Below are 23047 nucleotides of genomic sequence, written 5' to 3'. Positions count from 1 at the left end.
TGACAGGGGCGAGAGGATGATCTGGGGGCCCGAGGAAGGGCAGTGGGAGAAAGATGGTGTTGCTGGAGTGGCAGCTGCCTGCGGAGCGGCCCGGGAGGAAGCGAGGCCGAGCGTGCAGCGTCCACGCGGTGAGTGTACAGCGCTTTCATTCAAACTTTCTCCAGTCTGGGTGTCAGCGAAGGTGTGACCAATGAGATATCAGAGATGGGAATAAATTATGCAAATCACCATCTGACAATGGATCAGATGACTCCCATATTTTTAAAAACGACCTCTATAGGAGTGTGACAGCAGCAAGCCCTTGCCTCTCAGAGGCTCAGGACAAAGCCTGGTTCTGGCGGAAGCCGTTCACACTCGCTCCCTGTCACCGCCCGCGGCTCCGTGGCCAAGTTTTCATTTTCCACCTTCTCTGCGTCTAGCCCCGCCAGCCCCTGGCGGAGAGAAGGCTGCCCACTTCTGGTCTTAGGGCCCAGACTGCTGGAAACATGGAGAGGTGTTTTTTGTCTTTTAAAACTCCTGTTTCAGGGGAGGGGGTGTGGCGGTGCAGGAGGAGAAACTCCGTTCCTCTGCTCTGTTGCTGGAGCCTCTACTGTTGCTTTGCTGCGGGGAGCCCCGCACCTTTTGATCCAGAGGGACGGCTGGAAGGTAACATGCACTTATTTTTATTCCCCCCAGCCACTTCTTGTCCGTGCTGGGTCCCCTGTGTCTCCCTGATTCTTCAGTCCCTCCTTGTTCCTCTGAAATTCTTCCTTTCCCACTGCACTGCCCATTTTCTTCTCCAATCCACTTTGGAGTCTACTTGTCTCTCTGAGCTTCTGATGGGGGCATCCCCGCAAGACATGCAAGAGGCAAAGGCTGGCAGGGTGCACTGGCTCTTGCCAACCCTCTCCTTCCCTCAGCCCGTGCTGGTGCTGTCCAGCCAGCCGAGTGGCCTGCCAGCAGCTCCGAGTGGCCTGCCAGCAGCTCTGAAACCTTGTCCTCATGCCTGAACCTGGAGGTTTGAGAGTCAAAGAAGGTTGTTAGAAAGAACTCTGTCTCCTGGAGCTGCCTTTTAATCTTGGTGTAGGTGTCTTGGAAGTTCAGGTGGCAGGGTAGCTGGCTTTGGTTTGATTCGTGCTTGCAGGGAGCGTCCGGTGGGTCAGTTGTGCTTGGAAGCTGCAGGGCTTATTCCCCCAGGTTGCCAGCCTTTTCCTCTTCAGCACTCTTGTGCTGCCCCCGCTCTTCTTCTTCCCATTCCTCCTCCCTTTCCTCCTCCTGGCTTCTAGCTTTTCTTCCTCTTGGGTTCTGTATTGCAGCCTTTTCCAGTGGAGGCAGCCTGCCCTGAGGGAGCCAGAGTCAGTCACCCAGAGTGAGAACTAAGTCAGCTGGTTAAGCAGTGGAGGGCTGAGGAGCCCCTAAACTGAACCCCATCATCTCATCTTCTAGTCTGCTGAGGTTGTGCCAAGTGGTCTGTGTCCCCTATGCATGTGTGGGAGGGTTACTGTGAATGAATGGAAAACCTTGCTTTACTCAACGTGCTTCCAACTCTGGTGCTAACTAGAGAAGCATTGCCTGGGGGCAGGTCTCATCTCTGGCTCCTCACCTGTAAAATGCTAAAGTTCGTTCTATCTTCTGTGTTCCCTGACTCTGAGTATGTGTGAGTCATTTCATTCCTTCCAAAAAGTATTTACTGCATGCCTACTTAGTGCCAGGCACTATTTTGGGAGCAGGTGACGCAGTAGTGAACAAAACAGATGGCAATCTCTGCCCTCGTGACACTTACATTTCAGTGGTTGGAAGACAGACAGTGCACTGATTAAAACATCAATGGTGCTGAGTCTTATGGAGAAAAGTCAAGCAGAGGAGGAAGGTGTGGCATGCTGGTGGGGGAAGGTGGCGCGATTTTACGATGTGGTCAGGGAAGGCCTAATGGAGAAGTTGACCACTGAGCAAAGAGCTGAAGGGGGTGAGAGAAGGATGCAGGAGGACATCTTGGCGAAGAACAATCAGAAAGTCTCAGAGGCTGAAATGACCCAGGGCAAAAGTAGTAGGAATGCAGCTGGAGAACTTTGGGGTCAGAGCAGGTCAGATGCCAAGGGGAAGAGTCATTGTCTCTATGTGGGTTTATCCATAGATCTGTCTCAGGAAGCCAGCAACCTCCTTTTCTCCCAGACTTCCTCATCTGGTCTCTGCACGAGTGGCTATCTGGGTAGAAGGTGGGGAGTTGTTGAACTTCTGATGTCCGTGGTTCACATTTCCGCTGGTTGGGGCTTTTTGTTCATTACTTTCATCACAGTTAACCTGATTTCTGCTCACGTGCATTCAGCAGCATTTTCTGGAACCTTGTCGCTCTTATATCTGCTGCCTTCTTCCCTCTCTTCCCCTCCTTTCCCTCCACCCTCTCCACTGCTATATCTTTTTCCTTTTGCTTCTTAACTCTCAGATAAATTAACTCCAAGATGGTCATTTGGCATCTTTCCCTGCTGGGTTATAGGAGAGTTTGATACTCTAACTTCCTCACCAGTTATGCAGTGATGCATCCCAGGATGACGAAAGAGTGCTGGGTGGGGTCCATTTATGACTTTCTGAAACAGTGTCATGATGACAGCACCTACGTAGTGTTAAGCCACAGGGGCCATCAGTGACATGAGCTGCACTGTGGGAGCAGGGCCATCTCCTAGGTGGCCTGTGCATGATCAGTGAAGCTGGGAGGGGGGATTTTGTTGCTCTTAGGAGTTTCTCCATGGCTTTAGTCATTCACTTAACAAACTGGATGAATGCCTGGCACATGCCACCACTGGAAAGAGTGCTGAGGATGCCTGAGGTTCCCTAGATGGGAACACTGGGGAAGCCTATTTTCCAACAGGTCATCAGCCTCTTGCCTCCAGTTCCAAAATCCACAATCTCTCAAAATTGGAAAATGTGTTTGGGAACTTGTTTGGCAGGAAGACCTGGCCTTACCTGATCTGAACTCATTTGGCAGCAAAAACCTGGCCTGAGATGACAGGAGGCTATTGATTATCTTTATGTTTGCCCTCAAATGTGAGTGGTTATGTATTTCTCTGCAGAAATATTAGGGTGTTTGATCTGGGGGGATAGCTCAGGCCCCAATGGCAGCATTATATAATATATGGTGTATGCTCCATAATGCCTTTCTAAAATCTGAAAACTTCTAAATTCTGAAACTCACCTGGTCCCAAGCATTTCAGAAAAAGAACTGAGAGGACCAGTACTCTAAAAGTAGGAAGGGGCCAGGTGCAGTGGCTCATGCCTATAATCCCAGCATTTTGGGAGGCCAGGGCAGGTGGATCACCTGAGGTCGGGAGTTTGAGACCAGCCTGACCAATGTGGAGAAACCCGGTCTCTACTAAAAATACAAAATTAGCTGGGCGTGGTGGTGCACACCTGTAATCCCAGCTACTTAGGAGGCTGAGGCAGGAGAATTGCTTGAACCCGGGAGGCGGAAGTTGTAGTCAGCTGAGATTGTGCCATTGCACTCCAGCCTGGGCAACAAGAGTGAAACTCCATCTAAAAACAACAACAACAACAACTAGGAAGGAAGGAGAGAACTCTTTTTGATAGGAAAACAGAGGGAAAAGCAAGAGAGAGATCTATTTATTTCAGAGTGACAGTAATTAATACTAGTGACTAATTAATACTCATTAAGCATAGATGAGATGTCCTTTTAATAATATCTTCACAGTTTTTCTGGGAGGTGAAAAGGGAACATTCAGCAGGTGTAAAAACTGAAACCCAGAGGGCTTAAGCAATTTGCTCAAGATTGAACTAGAACCAGACCTCAGGTCTCTCACTCCCCAAGTCTGCTAGATGCACCCACACTCTGTTCTCTCTCCCCAGATGAGCTCCACAAACCCAAAGCTGTATAGGCTGAAGTCAAACCCTCTGTGAGGTTTAACCTCTGCACCTCCAAGGACCCAGAGCATGAAGGATGCTACCTCTCCCTGGGCCACAGCCAGTCCTTAGAAGACTGTGGTTCCAACGTGACAGCTAAAACCCTTTTCATCATTCACAGATGGATGGTGAGCCCGGGGAGAGAGCTCTGTGGCTTTATACAAGATTTAATTCCCTTTCTTTTGGTCAATTAGAAAGAATTCTGGTGTTTCTGGATTCCAAACCCTCTTCCCCCTTTTTCTTGTGTGCTGCTTATATTTCAGCCTGCTGTGAAGAATGTAACAGACATTCACTAAGGGGCAATCTGGACTCCAGCAGGGTGCTTTTAATGCTGGCACACAATGGGCTTTCAGAAAGTGGCTCTCCTGGGGGCAAAGCCCAGCTCCACTGGTGCTTAAGGACCCCTCTAATTACACTTAATTACGCTAGTCAACCACTGCCTGGAGGGGGCTGTCCTGCAGTGAGAGCTGAGCTTAACTAAAGCAACTTGACTGGCTCCAAGAACCTATGAGCAGGCAGCGGGCCTGGATTGCTGGCTGCCCTTGGCACAGCGCCCTTCTGTTTGTGTAGAGATAGCCCCGTTTAAAGGCACTGGGGATTTTTATGTGCCCTAGCTGAGCAATTCACATTGAAAAGCCCATGACAAACTTCAACAAAAAAGAGCTTTAGCACTCAGCTTCAGAAGCTTTTGACCAGCCAGGGATTTATTCATTCATATAATGACAGTCTGTAGGGAAATGGCACTGCGAATTCAGTAGATTTCTGCCTGGGCTGATTGGAAGGGGACAGTCCTCCTCTTAATGATGAGAAATTCATATCTGCTACATGCTTTTGGGGTCTTTAGGTCTATCATCCACGGTTGAGGTCAAGGGCAGGAGAGGGTAGGTGCCTATCTACCTGGTTGAATGAAGAGATGATTAAGAGCCTGTCTATCCCTGCTCATCACACAAACTACAGTCAGAATCATACGTTTGAATCTTTTTAAGGCCCCCTGTCAAAATGCGAGTACGAGCTCCCTGCGACTTACAAATGGGTTGCATTCCAGAAAGTTCTTATGTAACCTGTTTGGAACTTGGAACAGCAGTTTCCCATAGAAGCAAGATTGTAAGTGATGTTTGGGTTTCCAGGCTAGGCACAGAAAATCTATTTATTTGATAATGTGCTTGTGGATAGGTTTACAACTGGACCTAGTCACCATCTATAACTTTGTTTCTAAATATGTTCTGAGTTGTAATTTGGGATTCCCGAGACAGATTTTCCCTCATCTGGGGTCAAGAGGGATGGCAGAGATGGGTTGTGGGAAGGGGCCATTTGTTAACTCTGCATTCACCTAGGAGACAGCATCTCCCTGCATTTCTAAGAGAGAAGCTAATTCTCCAGGGCAACCCTCTCCAGCTGCCTTTGAAGTATGGACCAGGCCACTTGCCTGCCTGTAACAGGGACTCAGACCAGTCTCTTTCCAGTATCAGCCTTTACACATATCTCACAGTGGCCCTAGCAGACAGTGGGGCAACAGTATAGGGGATTAGCTAGAAAAGCTTTGATGGGAAATACTGGGGATGTAAAGAGCAACAGAAGACAATATCTGCAGAGCGATTCTGCCTGTGCTGGTCATTTCTGTCCGTGCTGGTCCTGCTCATGTGCAAATATTTGGTCCCTGGGCAGCCAATGTGCAGGTTCTAAAATTGGCTGGGGGCTAGGCATGGTGGTTCAGGCCTGTAATCCCAGCACTCTGGAAGGCTAAGGTGGGAGGATCGCTTGAGCCCTGGAGTTTGAGACCAGCCTGGGCAACATAGTGAGGACCTGTTTCTACAAAAAATTTAAAAATTACCCAGGCATGGTGGCATGTGCCTGTAGTCCCAGCTACTCTGGAGGCTGAGGTGGGAGGATTGCCTCAGCCCAGGAGTTTGAGGCTGTCATGAGCTGAGATTGTTGTCAATGCACTCCAACCTAGGCAACAGAGTGAGGCCTTGACTCCAAAAACAAAACAAAACAAAACAAAATTAGCTGGAGAGAGGGTCATATAGAATGGAATTCCATATTTTTCAGGATTTCTGAAACCAAGAACAATAAAAACTAACTTCCACTTTTCTCTGCAGATGAGCAGTATCTTTGAAAACTGGCTGTACAAACTCACGCCAGCCCTGTGCACAAGAGAGAAAGAGGCCAATGTAGTTGTGGTTGACTGGCTCCCCCTGGCCCACCAGCTTTACACAGATGCAGTCAATAACACCAGGGTGGTGGGACACAGCACTGCCAGGATGCTCCACTGGCTGCAGGTACCGGGGGATGAGAGGGAGTCTCCTGTCGCCAGCAGGACCTCAAACCCCAATCCTCTTAAGAAATACACGTTGTACATCTGTTGCCATGAACTTCTGGAGTCTGATAAAAATCTTTGGGATTAAAAGTTTTATTGAATTAGGTATTGCTTGGAATACTTGAAAGCTGGCTGTTTTTGAGAGCCTTTCAGTTATTGATAGGTCTCTGGATTTTTCCTGTTACTTAAATTGCTGAAAACTGGCCTTATGGGTTGTTCCTTCTTGACCTTAGAAACAGATGCCCTTAGGTTGGTTGGGATGGCCAGGAACCAGGCCAGGCTTGTGATCTGAAGTTCCTAGAAAGCCTGCCCTTGCCTCTGAAGCATGGCTGTGCTTGGGTGGGGAGGGGGTTATTTTAAAAATGCAGCCTAATACCTCTTTTAGACTATGAAGTGTGGAAAACAGACCTTGAAGTCATATTTACTTTATTTATTTATTTAATTTTTTTTTTTTTTTGAGACTGAGTCTCGCTGTCACCCAGGCTGGAATGCAGTGGCATGATCTCGGCTCACTGCAAGCTCTGCCTCCTGATTTCAAGCGATTCTCCTGCCTCAGCCTCCCAAGTTGCTGGGATTACACATGTGAGCCACCATACCTGACTAATTTTTGTATTTTTAGTAGAGAATTTATTTTCACCATGTTGGCCAGGCTGGTCTCAAACTCCTGACCTCAGGTGATCCACTTGCCTCGGCCTTCCAAAGTGCTGGGATTATAGGCATGAGCCACCACACCCGGCCTATTTACTTTTAATAGGTTAATAATTTGCCTGAGATCAATGGACTTAGCTGGGAGAAGGCAGGGTGGGCTACACTGTCAAAGCAGCACCATATCTGGGCAGTTCCACCCTGGCCTTCCTTGTTCCCATGGAATGGCATGAATTCTGGCAGAATTCTGGTCGGGATTCTTGAGCAGTCCCTCTGTCCTCTGCCTAAGCTATTCTATAGTTTGGTTCCCGAGCCGTGGGGCTACCTCCTTACCCCCCAGGTGAGTGCTCTGACAGGGTAGAGTGCTTCAAGTCTGGGGTCTCAGGTGGGCTTGTGGGGAGGAGGTCGGCAGCTCCTGGGGCTGGGTGGAGGTCAGGCCTCAGAGGGCAGGCAGAGGGCGTTCTGCTGAAGGCTGTGGCTGGCACTGGAGTCTGCAGTGAGTATGGCAGCTTTGACCTCCTCACCACCACCCTGCCCTCTCTTAGATATTGCCAGAAAAGAAAAAACAGAAAACATGTAGGGGAGAGCCACGTATGCAGCCTCCAGTCATACCCTCCCCCCTGCCTCTGTGCTTGGCATTTGCAGGGCCATCAAATCCTTTTGGCCTTCCCTAAGCTGGCTGTGACCCATGCATGTGGCATCACCAGCAAAGCCAGTGGGGCCCTGGGGAAGTCTCTGTGCCCACGGGCCCTGCCTCTCCTCCTGCACCATGACCGAGTTGTTGAACTGCTGGTGACTCTGGGTGCTCCCCACCCTGCTCTTCTGCTCACCTACTTTGGTGACTTTCTGCAGGAGAAGGATGATTTTTCTCTCCGGAATGCCCACTTGATTGGCTGCAGCCTCGGATCGCACATGGCCGGGTATGCTGGCAACTTCGTGAAAGGAATGGTGGGCCAATTCACAGGTGAGCTCTGCTTCCATCACCAAGAGCGGGTGATTGCCAGCTGCCTCAGCTTTGCTGAGCCAGAATGCTCCCAAATGAGGCAGCGGAGTGAGTCATAGAAGGTTAGCTTCGGGAGGAACCTGGAGAACATCTAATCCAAAACTTCCCAAGTGTCCTTTTTAGTCACTGGGCCTTTTTTTTCAAATTGAACTCGCACAGGCCCCCAGTATATGAGACACAGAGAGGGGGGTGCTGTGGGTGAAGTGGGGTGGGTGTATGACGATGGGTTGTGTTAGCCTCACCAGTGGGGGCTTTCGCCTTCCTTGGAGGCATCTCAGAGTCTCAGAGCACCAGGGAACACAGTTTGAAAACCATGGGTCTAGTCCAACAGGTGAGGAAACAGACAGAGAGGTGAGGCAACTTGCCCAGGGGCAAACAGCTAGTAACTCAAGAGCAGAAGCTGGATGGAGCCCTGGCCCCAAAGCTTTTGGGTGCTCACTTCAGGTCTCCACCCAAGGACTCAGAAGAAAAGAAGGAATGGTAGATCCTAGTTTGAATTCTGCCTAGTTTAGTTTAGTTTAGTTTAGTGTTTAGTTTAGTTTAGTTTCGTTTCGTTTCATTTCGTTTCGAAGATGGATTCTCACTCTGTCACCCAGGCTGGAGTGCAGTGGCGTGATCTACGCTCACCGCAACCTCCAACTCCCTGGTTCAAGTGATTCTCCTGCCCCAGCCTCTTGAGTAGCTGGGATTACAGGCATGCACCACCACGCCCATCTAATTTTTGTATTTTTAGTAGAGACAGGGTTGCATCATGTTGGCCAGGATGGTCTCAATCTCCTGACCTCGTGATCCAGCTGCTTTGGCCTCCCAAAATGCTAGGATTACAGGCATGAGCCACTGAGCCCGACCTCTGCCTCTGATTTCTATCTTGTCTCCCAATAGCCTCTTTCCCATGTTAAGGTAGCATATTTATGAATGATAACTACCAATTTAGAATGGGTGGTTCAACTTTGTAATAAAAGGGACCTTTCTTATATTGGTCCCCAGGGGGTCAACAGAAAATTGAATTTGCATGTTGAAAACTGCCTCTTAGCTTCTAATGTGAGAGTTTGCATTAAATCATTTAATGATTGTGAAAAATGTAAAAGATTTTCTTTCTCATTTTTGGGCCTCTCAAGTATATACACAGAGCTTCCTCTATGCTAAAGTTAATGGTAAATGTGTTGCCCTGAACTTCTATCCTCCTTCCAGGATTATTTTATATATATTCACCTCTAACTTCCCACTCACTCCCAAGATACTAAGGGTGATCACCTAGAAGGAAACGTCTGACCAATTCTTTTCCCTGCAGTATTTTCATTTTAAAACAAAACTCAGGCCAGGTGCAGTGTCTCATGCCTGTAATCCCAGCACTTTGGGAGGCCAAGGCAGGTGGATCACTTGAGGTCAGGAGTTTGAGACCAGCCTGGCCAACATTGTGAAACCCTGTTTCTACAAAAAATACAAAAATTGGCCAGATGTGGTGCCGAGTGCGTATAATCCCAGCTACTTGGGAAGCTGAAGCAGGAGAATCGCTTGAACCCGGGAGGTGGAGGTTGCGGTGAGCTGAGATTGTGCCGCTGCACTCCAGCAAGTGTGATAGAGCAAGACTCCATCTCAAAAAACAAAACAAAACTCAGGTAGAAGAGAGTCCTTAGCTAAATAATGATTCGGTGAAGGTAGAATTTCAGGTGTCAGTGGCAAGCTGATATGGTAGAATTTTAAAAAGAGTACTTGTGAGGTTTTCCTGGCTCTCCTGAATCTTGTCCCTGGGCTTGAGTCTAGTAAGTGCATGCACACACACAAACACACATGCACACACATGCCGTTGACCCAATGATTGGATTCATCCCAGCTTGAGAGCTTTATTTTTGATTTCCTAGACTGTGGGGCTTGAGCTGCCCAAAGTGGGCTATGACTGTGTGGCCAGCCATGACTGCTCATTAACCCCTTGTTGGTGCAAAGCAGTTTGACCTGAAGCCACCCGGGTTCCATTGTCTGAGCGCCTCTTCCTAGCCCCTGAATGAGAGGTGTGATGTTTCAGATCCAGGCGGCTGAGTTCAAATCGTAGCACACACCAGAGTCAGGCCCAGAGTGTCAGCAACAATGACAAACTGCAGATCCTGCCTTTCTCTATTTCTAAATCTGAAATGAGATGGGGCTAGGGAGGGACCTTTCCAGTTCTTTCCCCCTGCCTAGTTGAGTGGCATCCACTGGGGTGAGGGCTTCTCCCCTGAGGATGGCAGGGAAGCCAGGGAGAATGCTAATTAGTGCTCTGAGATGCTTGCATGGACCATGAGGGCCACATGCCCTGAGCACAGCCCCTTCCCTCTGGCCTTTCTCTGTAGAGAAGAGGCCTGGCCTCTGTCCAGTTGCCAAGCAGCACCTCAGGATTATTTGACTTATCTGACACACGCTATTGTGCATGTCTGATGGGGGAGGCTGTGTCCTCTCCTCTACCCTTAATGGGTAGACTTCTCATGGACCTGTGGACCAGGTGATTGCAACTGGTAAGAGGACAGATGGAGGTTTGCATGCAGTCCTGCGTCCAGTGATGCCACTATGCCAAGGCCACCAGGCAGTCCTTAGCCTGGGCCTTGTAAGGGGATACCTGAACCCCAATCTTGCTTGGGCCAGAGGGTGTGGATAGGGGTTAGCTAGAGTTTTACCCTCTTAGGCTTCTGAGAGAAGACTGTGATGCACTAGAAAAGGGGTCATATATTTGTAATTGAACCTGTGACTTGCTTGCTATAAACAGGTAAGCAAACAGAAAAATTTATCCAAGAAATGTGAATTCAATGTCTGCTATGTGTAGGCTAGATGCTAGCTAATGTCAAATACCTCATGTATGACAGCTACTTTATGCTATCTCTGAGCCACGTAGCAACCCTGGACATTGTACAGATGGGGAAACTAGGATTCAGTGATTAAGCAAAGGGCCCAATATCCTGGGCCCTATAAGTAGCAGAGCTGGGACTCAAATCCATGCTGTGAGATTCCAGATCCCATGGACCTCACTGCTATGCCATGCCACCTCTCTCCTGTAGGTAGAGATAAAGTAGCCAGGCATGGTGGTGCACGCCTGTAATCCTAGCTACTCCGGAGGCTGAGGTGGGAGGATCACCTGAGCCCAGGAGGCAGAGGTTACAGTGAGCCAAGATTGTGCCACTGCACTCCAGCCTGGGCAATAGAGTGAGACTCTGTCAAAAAAAAAAAGTAGCTGTTGAACTACAGCAGGCCCTGCCCTGCCAGGCCAGAATGCACAGCCCTAGAAGTTTTGCATGTGTGGATGTGAGTGTGCTCCATTTGCTGGACAAAGCAACTTTGGAGCAGACTATGACTGAATGGAAGAAGTGGAGGTTCTCTATCTCCCCTTTATTTAAAGGGGCAGTTCTCCCTCTCATTCATCCCTAGTTAAAAAAGTGAAATGTGCCACTGTGCCCCTGAATCTGTGAGCCACAGATCTGTGTCAGGGACAGTCAGAGCAGGGCAGGCAGGCTCTAGCTGGGTAGGTGAAGGCCGAGCCTTGCCTGCCAGCCAGCCTGGGAAACCCCATCAACCGCCTGCATTCCTCCAGCACAGCCTGGTTTCCACAACAAACAGCCTCTCTCTTGTATTGATTGCAAAGCGGAATGTTGCTCTATCTTTCTCTTTTCTCCAGGGGACATGGTGAGAGGCAGGGAGAGGCCTCTGTGTCAGTACCATGGTCCTTGCAGCCTCTGAGATGGGTTATCATGGGCTATTCTGGGAGGACACTGCTTTTGTGCCATCTTTCTTTTGGGTCCTGGGCTAGGGATGAACCCTCAAGCAGCCTGGGCTCCCTTTCTGTCTTGGTCGCAAATAAAGTCATCTAAATTTTTGGAAACTATTTAGCGTTTCATCCTCTACCAGTTCTCACGAGTCATGAGTTCTGCAAATTGATCGTCCACTCTAGACAGTAGCTCTGCCTCTTGTTTATCCTGAAATTACCCTCTCAAGTCTCCTGGTTCTAATGTGCCCCTGGTGAACACGGTTCAGTTACCCATTTGCTCCTTTCAGGACTCTTAGTGGTCACATCTCCACCCAGCCTTGGTGTTTCAAGGCCTGGGTTTCTCAGCCTATGAACTATTGACATTTGGGGCCAGGTAAGATTGTGGTGTGGGGTGTGTGTGTGTGTGTGTGTGTGTGTGTGTCGGGGGGATTGACTTGTACACTGTGGGATGTTTAGCTGTTTCCTGCCCTGGCCCTGCTACATGCTAGCAACTCTTTCCATCAGAATGGGGGCAACAAAAAGGTCTCCAAGCATTGCCAGATGTCCCCTGGGGGGCAAAACCACTTGTGGTGGTGAACCACTGTTCTAGAGGCCCTTCCTTTCTGGCACATTTCATCTCTTAACTTTCTCCAGGTCCTTCCTGCATGTCTGTGGGGCAAAGAGCCATTCTGGTTGTGATAAATCTGGTTCCCATAATCACTTGGGCTTGGTAACAGTAGCTAATACTGACGGGCACTCAATCTCTTAAGATCTCACATGGACTGTATGACTTAAGGTATAAATTCAGGTTCCATTTTATAAATGATAGTGAAGCACAGGGAAATTTTTCAATATTTGGTCCACAGAATACCTACTTTTAGGATCGTCTGGGGAATGAATATCTATTTCTAGGCTCCATAATTCATATCTATCCACCAGAATCTCTAGGATGTCAGGGACTTGGGAATCTGCATTGTATAGTTTGCAAGTTCTTTTTTGGAGTGGTTTTATATTTATGTGGTTTTCAAATCAAAAGATGGTGCAAAGTCTCTCTTATTGTTCTGTCTACCTGTCCATCTCCCTTGCCCACCCTCTCCCCCAACACACATGCATACAGGTAACTAGTTGCTTGTATGTCCTTCCAGAATTTTCTGTAGCTGTATGGTGGAATTTAAATTTAACAAGCTCCCAGTGCTATTTGTGCAGTTTCAAATATGAGAACCAGTGCTCTCAACAGTGCCACTTGCCTGCTCAACACAAATGTTTGGTGTTTTCTTACTGTGACTGCAAAATAGAGGAATTCTGGGGGCCTGATGTATGGATTCTCGGTGTACTGGATGTCCTCTTCCCTCTCGCCATTTCACCCCTGGGCCTGACTCATAACTAAGGGAAGGGGAAGAATAAGTCAAATACAAATAGGTCAGTTTGGGGAAACTGGGTTCTCCTTCCAGAAGGATGTAGGCAGCTTAGTTATTCTGTAAAAATTCTGCTAAAATTAAGGACGTGAAAGGTGCTCAGTGGCAGAATGAATGGGACAAATGGCTTAGTTTCAGGCAGTCTGAGTTCTTTCTAGAACTGCTTCAGTTTTAACAGGAGCAGTTCCTTGGTGGCAGCCTGAACCTTGTGTCTAGTTTACGGGGTTTGGCTGAGGTGTCAGGATACATGAAGGCTTCAGAAGAAAGTATAAATTCCATAACAATAGAATTTAATTTCCACAATGATGTCTTGGGGTCAATCGCATATGGAAATGGGTCTCTTATTTTCTTCCATGCTCTCCATGTCTTGATACTCCGGGCTGGGCTCAGAAGGCATCTTCATTCTGGACAGTCAGACTTAACTTGTAATCAGGACTCACTGACTTGGTGCACCTGACATAGCTGGTTTTGGGCCCCCTTCTGCTGCAGGTTGGGATCCTGCGGGGCCCATGTTTGAAGGGGCGGACATCCACAAGAGGCCCTCCCCTGACGATGCACATTTTGTGGATGTCCTCCACACTTACACGCGTTCCTTCAGCTTGAGCACTGGTATTTACATGCCCATGGGCCACATTGACATCTATCCCAATAGGGGTGACTTCCAGCCAGGCTGTAGACTCAATGATATCCTGAGATCAACTGCATATGGAAGTGAGTTCCCTCTTTTCTTCTTTGTGTTTGACTCAGTTTAACCCATCTCCTTCTAAATCAGCCAGAGCCTTTAGTACTGCAGGCACTACTTGTTCATTATTCTCACCTCTCGCCACAGTGGCCCTCCAACACTGTGTTTAATGTATATTGTTGTCCTCCAAGACTAACTGACCTAGTGGTTCCTGCTCTGGCTTCTCTTGCTTTAAGGTTGCAGTTGTTATTAATTGCTTTCTTTCTTTCCTTTTTTTTTCTTTTTTTTTTGGGAGAGAGTTTTGCTCTTTTTGCCCAGGCTGGCATGCAATGGTACAATCCCGGCTCACTGCAACCTCCACCTCCCTGGTTCAAGCGATTCTCCTGCCTCAGCCTCCCGAGCAACTGGGACTACAGGCATGTGCCACCATGCCCAGCTAATTTTGTATTTTTAGTAGAGGCAGGGTTTCACCATGTTTGCCAGGCTGGTTTGAAACTCCTGACCTCAGGTGATCTGCCCACCTCGGCCTCCCAAAGTGCTGAGATTACAGGCATGAGCCACTGTGCCTGGCTGATTAATTTCCCTTTATGACAAAAGGAATACACACATTTGTTGAAAGAGAAATCAAGCATTATAGACTTGCATAAAGCAAAAGTGCACTCCCACTCCCACCTCTACTTCCGCTTTTCAGATGTAGCCAGTATGAATGCTTTTGTGTGTATCCTTCTAGTCTTTTTTCTTTGCAAATTTATTTGCATGCAAATTTTCCCTGAAATCATATTGTTCTGCAACTTTCTTTATTTTTATTTCTTTCAGCTTTATATTTTTTCTGTAATAATATATTATGGATACTCCTTTTCTTTTTTTAAAACACAGAATCTTTTGTTGTTGTTTTGTTTTTGTTTTGTTTTGAGACAGAGTTTCACTCGTTGCCCAGGCTGGAGTGCAATGGCGTGATCTTGGCTAACTGCAACCTCTGCCTCCCAGGTTCAAGCAATTCTCTTGCCTCAGCCTCCAGAGTGGCTGGGATTACAGGCATCCACCACCAAACCTGGCTAATCCGAAAGTGCTTGGATTACAGGCATGAGCCACATGCCCAGCCACATCCTCTTTCTTGAGACAGGGTCTTGCTCTGTCACTCAAGCTGGAGAACAGTGGCACAGTCATAGCTCACTGCAGCCTCGACCTTATGGACCCAAACGATCCTCCCACCTCAGTCTCCCAAGTAGCAGAGACCATAGGTGTGTGCCATCATGTCTGGCTAAATTTTTATTTTTGTAGAGATGTGATCTCAGTATGTTTCCCAGGCTGGTCTCAAACTCCCGAGCTCAAGCCATCTTCTCACCTGGGCCTCCCAAAGTGCTGGGATTACAGGTGTGAGCCACCGTGCCTGGCCTTGGTATTCGTAATAATATGTCTTGGAGATTGTTTCATATCATTATATTTAGAGCTACCTCACTCTTTCATCAACTGCATATAATTTCATTGCATGAATGTATCATAATTTATCTGGTCCTTATAAGTGGATATTTAGGGTTTTAAAAAATATTTTTCAGTTATGAACAGTGCTACAGTGAATGCCTTGTCATATTTTTAAGAAGAGTTTTAGAGCCAATGTACTAGAAGATGGAAGGAGGCATGTTTCTCACCCATTCCATTTCAGACTGCATTTTTAGGGGAAATTGTGCTATTTGGACAACCACATTTGGCTTAGAGGTTCAGGAGTACTTGGATCCTACCCTGGTCTAACTCTTCCCTCCCCTACATCTGGGCCCATGAGAGATGGAGAAAAAAAGCAAGAACCCTCATTCTTAGAGGTGCTGAAAGCCTAAAGCCATGCTCTCTGGAGGACGCCCCTTCCACTAAGCCAGAGCTTCTCTTTGACATTTGGGACTAGATAGACCTTTGTTCTGAGGGCTGTCCCGTGCACTGGAGCATGTTTAGTAGCATCTCTGGTCTCGACCCACTAGATACCAGGAGCACCTTCTTCCTAGTTGTGACAGTGTCTCCTGGCTGAGACCTACTGCTCTAACCCAACATGGACCTCAGGATCCCACCACCCACAGGCTGGCACAGGGGTAGGAGCCTGAGGCACCAGAAGTGCTTGGCCCAAAATAGTAGTGGAAGTGAGATGACCAGGCTTAGCACAGCAGGTTCAGCCTGTCCTGCCAAAGGAGGCTCATGGAGACAGGGGTACCCCTGAGGGCCCCAAGTGCAGAGCCTTTTCATAGTAGTGCCCCTGCCCATTGGCAAACATGGCCCCACGACACCGTGGAATCTATCCAAACATATAGTGACCTCTGCAGGAAGGATGGGGTGGGAAGCTGGGGAAGATTTTGAGGCTATATTCATGCATGCACAGAGTGAACCAATGCACCTGCCGACTACAGGTGGCCTCCATCAGAATGGAGACAGCAGATGTGAACTTTGCTTCCACCTCAGGGTCTGAGGACAAAGCTGCAGGAGCTGGCATTTTTTACCCCCACACTTCTGGATCAGGCTGTATTTGAGTCCATGACCAGCCTGCATTTCCTTAATTAACTTGAACCGGGGTGGTAGATAATCTATACCCTTTTTCCTTGGATGCTTGGTCTTCACTTTTCCCCTGGTTGGCTCGTAGGAATTATGTAATTTATTGTATTCATCTGATTTGTTGCTGCAGGACACCAAAAGGGAGGAACTTGGCACTCAGACATCAAGGTGAATGTCACAAACAGAGGCCAGTGGAGGGTGGGAGGCTCCCAGGGGAGGCACGGGGTAAAGATCACAATGTCAGGCTTAGGCTTTCTAATAAAGCTCCTGGTTGTCTTCTGATGGGGGAGGGGAGAGCCGAAATCAGGGTTGTGAGCTGTGACTGAAATGTCTGCAGCAGCTCCAGGTAAGAGAGGCCCAACGCCTAGGATGGCAACAAAACTTCCCAAGATCCAGCCAGCCAAGCAAGCCTCTACGTTCTTCATGTTCTTTCCAACCCATAAAGATCACAGCTTTTGCCAGCCGTAATCCCTGCCTATAATCCCAGCACTTTGGGATGCCAAGGCAGGAGGATTGCTTGAGTCCAGGGGTTTGAGACCAACCTGAGTAAGATGCAAGACCCTATCTCTACAATAAAAAATACAAAAATTAGCTGGGCGTGGTGGCATGCACCTATAGTCCCAGCTACTCAGGAGGCTGAGGTGGGAGGATTGCCTGAGCCCAGGAGGCAGAGGTTGCAGTGAACTGAGATCACACAACTGCACTCCAGCCTGGGTGGCAGAGCGAGACAACAACAACAACAACAGCTTTTAAAAAGAGATGGAGTGACAAAGATCACAGACCAAAGAGTTAACAAAAGAACTGGGTTGTAGGGCTGGGCAGCAATTGAAGCTGTTTTTCCTCCCAGATGATTGGATGCCTCACCTTTTAGGGGTGAGGGGTCCTCAGGGGCAGGGTCTGGGTGGGAGTAGGAGAGAAGCCTCCTTCAAAACCAACTTTCAGAGAGTTGGAAGCTTTTTGGAGATGACTGAATTTGGATTAGGCATTCACATTTATTAATGCCCTTACATGTTAAAGAAGGTGAAACTGAGGCCAGGCACGGTGGCTCACACCTGTAATCCTGGCACTTTGGGAGGCCAACACGGGTGAATCATTTGAGGTCAGGAGTTTGAGACCAGCCTGGCCAACATAGTAAACCCCGTCTCTACTAAAAATATGAAAATCAGCTGGGCATGGTTGTGCACCCCTGTAATCTCAGCTACTCGGGAGGCTGAGACAGGAGAATCACTTGAGCCTGGGAGGTGTAAGTTGCAGTGAGTCAAGATCGCACCACTGCACTGCAGCCTGGGCGACAGAGTGAGAATCTGTTTCCAAAAAAAAAAAAAAAAAAAAATAGAGGGCGAAATGGATAGCATCCTTTAAGAAACAGTACATTTTGAGATAAGATAAAGCAATCGAGAGTTTGGGGTACATATATAACTAATCAACAAACAAAGCCACACTTATTTACTCAACCGCCACCCCCCAAAATAAATCATTTCACAGGGAAGGGAATTATGGTGTATTACAGGACCCTGCCATGATCATACATGTGACAATAACAGAATACAATAATATAAATACCCAATATCCGTCTAATCAAAGTTATTATGCTTGAAGGATGGGAAGAAGGGAATTGGGTGAGTGTGTGAGAGAACACACCGGGAGTGAGGAAGACACTGAAAGAGACAAATGTCATCTCCCATAGTGGGGAGCCAATAGAGAATATAAAGAACCAAAAAATCAAACAGTAATAGAAGCATATTATTTAGCAATACGAAGATAAATACTAAAGGAAGCAGTTACTATATTGTAAAGGTATTGTGTCTGGAGAGGGGAGAAAGGGAGAAGGGGGTGTGGAAGGGTGGTACTGGAAGATGGCCTTTCTTTCATTAAAAGTCTCTTTTTTTTTTTTGAAATGGAGTCTGTCTGTCTCCCAGGCTGGAGTGCAATGGCACGATCTCAGCTCACTGCAAACTCCACCTCCAGGGTTCAAGCAATTCTCCTGCCTCAGCTTCCTGGGTAGCTGGAAATACAGGCATGCGCCACCACGCCTGGCTAATTTTTGTAATTTTTTGGAGATGGGGTTTTGCCATGTTACCCAGGCTGGTCTTGTCTTGAACTCCTGATCTCCAAGTGTTCCTCCCACCTTTGCCTCCCAGTGTGCTGGAACTACCGGAGTGAGCCACCGCATTCGGCCAGTGAAAATGTTTTGAAATAGATAAAGGTGATGGTCCACGAACCCAGTGAATGTTATCATTGCTATTGTACTTTTCTTGAGGGTGGGGGGATGGAGTCTCATTCTGGCGCCTAGGTTGGAGTGCGGTGGCATGATCTCGGCTCACTGCAAGCTCTGCTTCCTGGGTTCACGCCCTTCTCCTGCCTCAGCCTCCCGAGTAGCTGGGACTACAGACGCCCACCACCACACCTGGCTAATTTTTTTTTATTTTTAGTACAGATGGGGTTTCACCATGTTAGCCAGAGATAGTCTCTTGACCTCATGATCCACCCACCTCAACCTCCCAAAGTGCTGGGATTACAGGTGTGAGCCACCGCACCTGGCCAAATTGTACATTTTTTTTTATATATTTATTTATTATACTTTAGGTTTTAGGGTACATGTGCACAATGTGCAGGTTTGTTACATATGTATCCATGTGCCATGTTGATTTCCTGCACCCATTAACTCGTCATTTAGCATTAGGTATATCTCCTAATGCTGTCCCTCCCCCCTCCCCCCACCCCACAACAGTCCCCGGAATGTGATGTTCCCCTTCCTGTGTCCATGAGTTCTCGCTGTTCAATTCCCACCTATGAGTGAGAACATGCGGTGTTTGGTTTTTTGTCCTTGTGATAGTTTACTTAGAATGATGTTTTCCAGTTTCATCCATGTCCCTACAAAGGACATGAACTCATCATTTTTTATGGCTGCATAGTATTCCATGGTGTATATGTGCCACATTTTCTTAATCCAGTCTATCGTTGTTGGACATTTGGGTTGGTTCCAACTCTTTGCTATTGTGAATAGTGCCGCAATAAACATACGTGTGCATGTGTCTTTATAGCAGCATGATTTATAGACCTTTGGGTATATACCCAGTAATGGGATGGCTGGGTCAAATGGTATTTCTAGTTCGAGATCCCTGAGGAATCGCCACACTGACTTCCACAATGGTTGAACTAGTTTACAGTCCCACCAACAGTGTAAAAGTGTTCCTATTTCTCCACATCCTCTCCAGCACCTGTTGTTTCCTGCTTTTTTAATGATGGCCATTCTAACTGGTGTGAGATGGTATCTCACTGTGGTTTTGATTTGCATTTCTCTGACGGCCAGTGATGATGAGCATTTCTTCATGTGTTTTTTGGCTGCATAAATGTCTTCTTTTGAGAAGTGTCTGTTCAACAAATGGAAGAACATTCCATGCTCATGGGTTGGAAGAATCAATATCGTGAAAATGGCCATACTGCCCAAGGTAATTTATAGATTCAATGCCATCCCCATCAAGCTACCAATGACTTTCTTCACAGAATTGGAAAAAACTACTTTAAAGTTCATATGGAACCAAAAAAGAGCCCGCATCGTCAAGTCAATCCTAAGCCAAAAGAACAAAGCTGGAGGCATCATGCTACCTGACTTCAAACTATGCTACAAGGCTACAGTAACCAAAACAGCATGGTACTGGTACCAAAACAGAGATATAGATCAATGGAACAGAACAGAGCTCTCAGAAATGATGCTGCATATCTACAACTATCTGATCTTTGACAAACCTGATAAAAACAAGAAATGGGGAAAGGATTCCCTATTTAATAAATAGTGCTGGGAAAACTGGCTAGCCATATGTAGAAAGCTGAAACTGGATCCCTTCCTTACACCTTATACAAAAATTAATTCAAGATGGATTAAAGACTTAAATGTTAGACCTAAAACCATTAAAATCCTACAAGAAAACCTAGGCAATACCATTCAGGCCATAGGCGTGGGCAAGGACTTCATGTCTAAAACACCAAAAGCAATGGCAACAAAAGCCAAAATTGACAAATGGGATCTCATTAAACTAAAGAGCTTCTGCACAGCAAAAGAAACTACCATCAGAGTGAACAGGCAACCTACAGAATGGGAGAAAGTTTTTGCAACCTACTCATCGGACAAAGGGCTAATATCCAGAATCTACAGTGAACTCAAACAAATTTACAAGAAAAAAACAAACAACCCCATCAAAAAGTGGGCAAATTGTACATTTTTAAAGGGCTAATTTTGTTATGTAAATTTTACCTCAAAAAAAAAAAGAAAAAGAAAAGCAAAAAAGAAGAGATGATCCAACAATAAAAATCCAAAGGTGAAATTGTGTAGACTAAGCAAACTGGGTGGAGAACCCTGAGAAAAGGGGTTAAAATGAGACAGAGCTTTATAGTTAATAAAAATATGTTCCTGAAAAGTTTGTTGTGAATTGAACTCTTACTATTTTTTCTTCTTTGACTTGTAGCAACTTTTTTTTCCAGCTTGAGGCAGGTGGACTCATAGAAATTATGTATCTTTAAGGTGTACAATGTGATGCTTTAATATAGGTATAAATTTTGAAAGGATTACCAACAATTAAGCTAACTTTTTAAAGATATTTTTATTTCAGGTTGGCCCCCAATTGGTAGAAATTCACAACTCTTTAGTTTTAGGTCTCTCTGCCTCCCATTTCAGAATGGTGCAGCAGAATTGCGTTATTTTGAATACTGTAATGTATAATTTGTGACTATTTCAATTAAGGTTGCTTTGCATGAATAAACTACAGTGTATAACCATGTATGGATAAGTGCATAAGATACTTAAGAACAGAAGTCTTAATAAAAAAGGAGTGTAGGCCAGGCACAGTGGCTCATGCCTATAATCCTAGCACCTTGGGAGGCCAAGGCAGGCAGATCATCTGAGGTCAGGAGTTCGAGACCAGCCTGACCAACATGGAGAATCCCTGTCTCTACTAAAAATACAAAATTAGCCGGGCGTGGTGGTGCATGCCTGTAATCCCAGCCACTCAGGAGGCTGAGGCAGGAGAATCACCTGAACCAGGGAGGCAGAGATTGTGGTGAGCCAGGTTCGTGCCATTGCACTCCACCGTGGGCAACAACAGTGAAACTCCTTCTCAAAAAAAAAAAAAAAGAGTAAATTCTGACACATGCTACAATATGGATGAACCTTGAGGGCATTAGGCTAAATGAAAGTAAGTGAAAGAAGCCAAACACAGAAAAGAAAAACAATATGTGATTCCACATTATACGAGGTACCTAGAGTAGTCAGATGCACAGAGAAGGTAGAACAGTGGTTGCCAAGAGCCGGGTCAGAGGAGAATGGGCAGGTGTTGTGTAATGGGTACAGAGTTTCAGTTTTGGTGAGATGAAAAGGCTCAGGTGAGACGTGGTGGTGACTGTTGAACAACAAAGTGAGTGTAGTTAGAGCCGCTGAACTATACACTTAAAAATGTTAAAATGCTAAATTTTACTTTACATATATTCAACCACACACACACAAAAATGGAGCCATGAAGTTTCAAGTATTTTAATAGGACAAATCAAAACCAGTCTTTGGAATACACTATTTTCATTTTTCCTTTACTTTATGCCAAGATGTGTAAGATACAAAACCAAAATGCATCTTTATCTGTATTCAGTTCTTGCAGTAAGTATATGGCCTGTTGCAAGTCATACTCCTCCCAAACCATCAATCATTAAAGTGTGCAGTTCTACAAATACAGATACAAAAATACCTTTTCCTGAATATTCATTTTTAAATTTATATTTTCACCTTCCGATTTTGTGTATCACCTAAGAAGTGAGTATGCCTCATGGTTAAGAATGTGGGCTGTGGTGCTAGAAGGATTTATCACGAATGTCCTGGAGTAACTCTGGGGCTTTACCACTTGGCACTTAATCTCAGATTAAGGGAAACACTTGCCTCTCATATAAGGAGAAAGAGAAAAAAAAAAGGATAAAAAGAAAGTGAGAGTCAGAAAACGCACGTTTGTGTCCTAAGTGATTTTATCTAGAGAATTTAAAAAAATTAAGGGAGAGAGAAATCAAGTAAGTTTCTAAATCCACATGCTTTATCTTTCCATTTATGCATGCGAGGATAAACTTACTAGGGCACGTGGAAAAGTAACTCTTTCTGTATTCTTTACAACACTGACCTTCGAGTGGTCCCAACAGAATGCTAGTCATGCTTGCAGTTCAGCTGGATTTTTATTTCTATTTTTATTTTTTTTAACAAGACTTGCTCTCCTTTCTGGTTTCTCCCTAGCCTCTTTATGGGTATGCGGTAAAATAACACTTACCTACTGGCTTCCACTTACTTCCGTCCCTGCCCTGTCGGACCCGCTGGGCAAGATCCCCTGCCTCTCCGGCCCACAAACTGGAAGGTGCAGGCCCAGGGCGCACAGCTTCCGGGTGGCAGTGGGACTCATGTACAAGAAGGCCATCCCCGCGCTAAGCTGAGGCGATTCTGGAAGGTACCCTGTGCCTAGGTGCCAGCAGTGGACGCGGAACGCACCCCGGGAGACAGAGTGCATCATCAAGGTGCTTTGTCCACATTGAGGCCTCCTTCTCTCCCTTGCCTCCGTTCCCACGTGCCCGACCCACAGCGACCTTCGCTGGCGCCCGGTATTCACTTAAGGCGTTTGCAGCGCAGCCTTCAGCACCTGCGCCGTCTCCGCTGTGTCCCCACTAGCCGCGACCAAGCCAGATGTGCAGTGGAGAGGACGGGTCGACCCCGCAGGGGACGTGGTGAAGGCCGCTGATTTCCTACTGCATACAACACACCCACTTTACCTAAAGCAGAAATTAAAGCCAGGAGGCGCCATCCCTTGTGGGCCCCTGAAAAGTACAAAAG

The 23047-nt window shown here is 46.7% G+C and overlaps 1 pseudogene; it reads left to right on the top strand.

The window, feature by feature from the left end:
- Positions 1-485: 485 nt before the first annotated feature.
- On the top strand, positions 486-22653 carry LOC129462983 (endothelial lipase-like; annotated as a pseudogene).
- The last annotated feature ends 394 nt before the right edge of the window (positions 22654-23047 follow it).

This window comes from Symphalangus syndactylus, chromosome 14, assembly GCF_028878055.3.
Source record: "Symphalangus syndactylus isolate Jambi chromosome 14, NHGRI_mSymSyn1-v2.1_pri, whole genome shotgun sequence".
In the NCBI taxonomy this organism is placed as follows: Eukaryota; Metazoa; Chordata; class Mammalia; order Primates; family Hylobatidae; genus Symphalangus; species Symphalangus syndactylus.
Note: the sequence above shows the minus strand (reverse complement) of the source record. Positions and strands in the feature narration are given on the sequence as shown.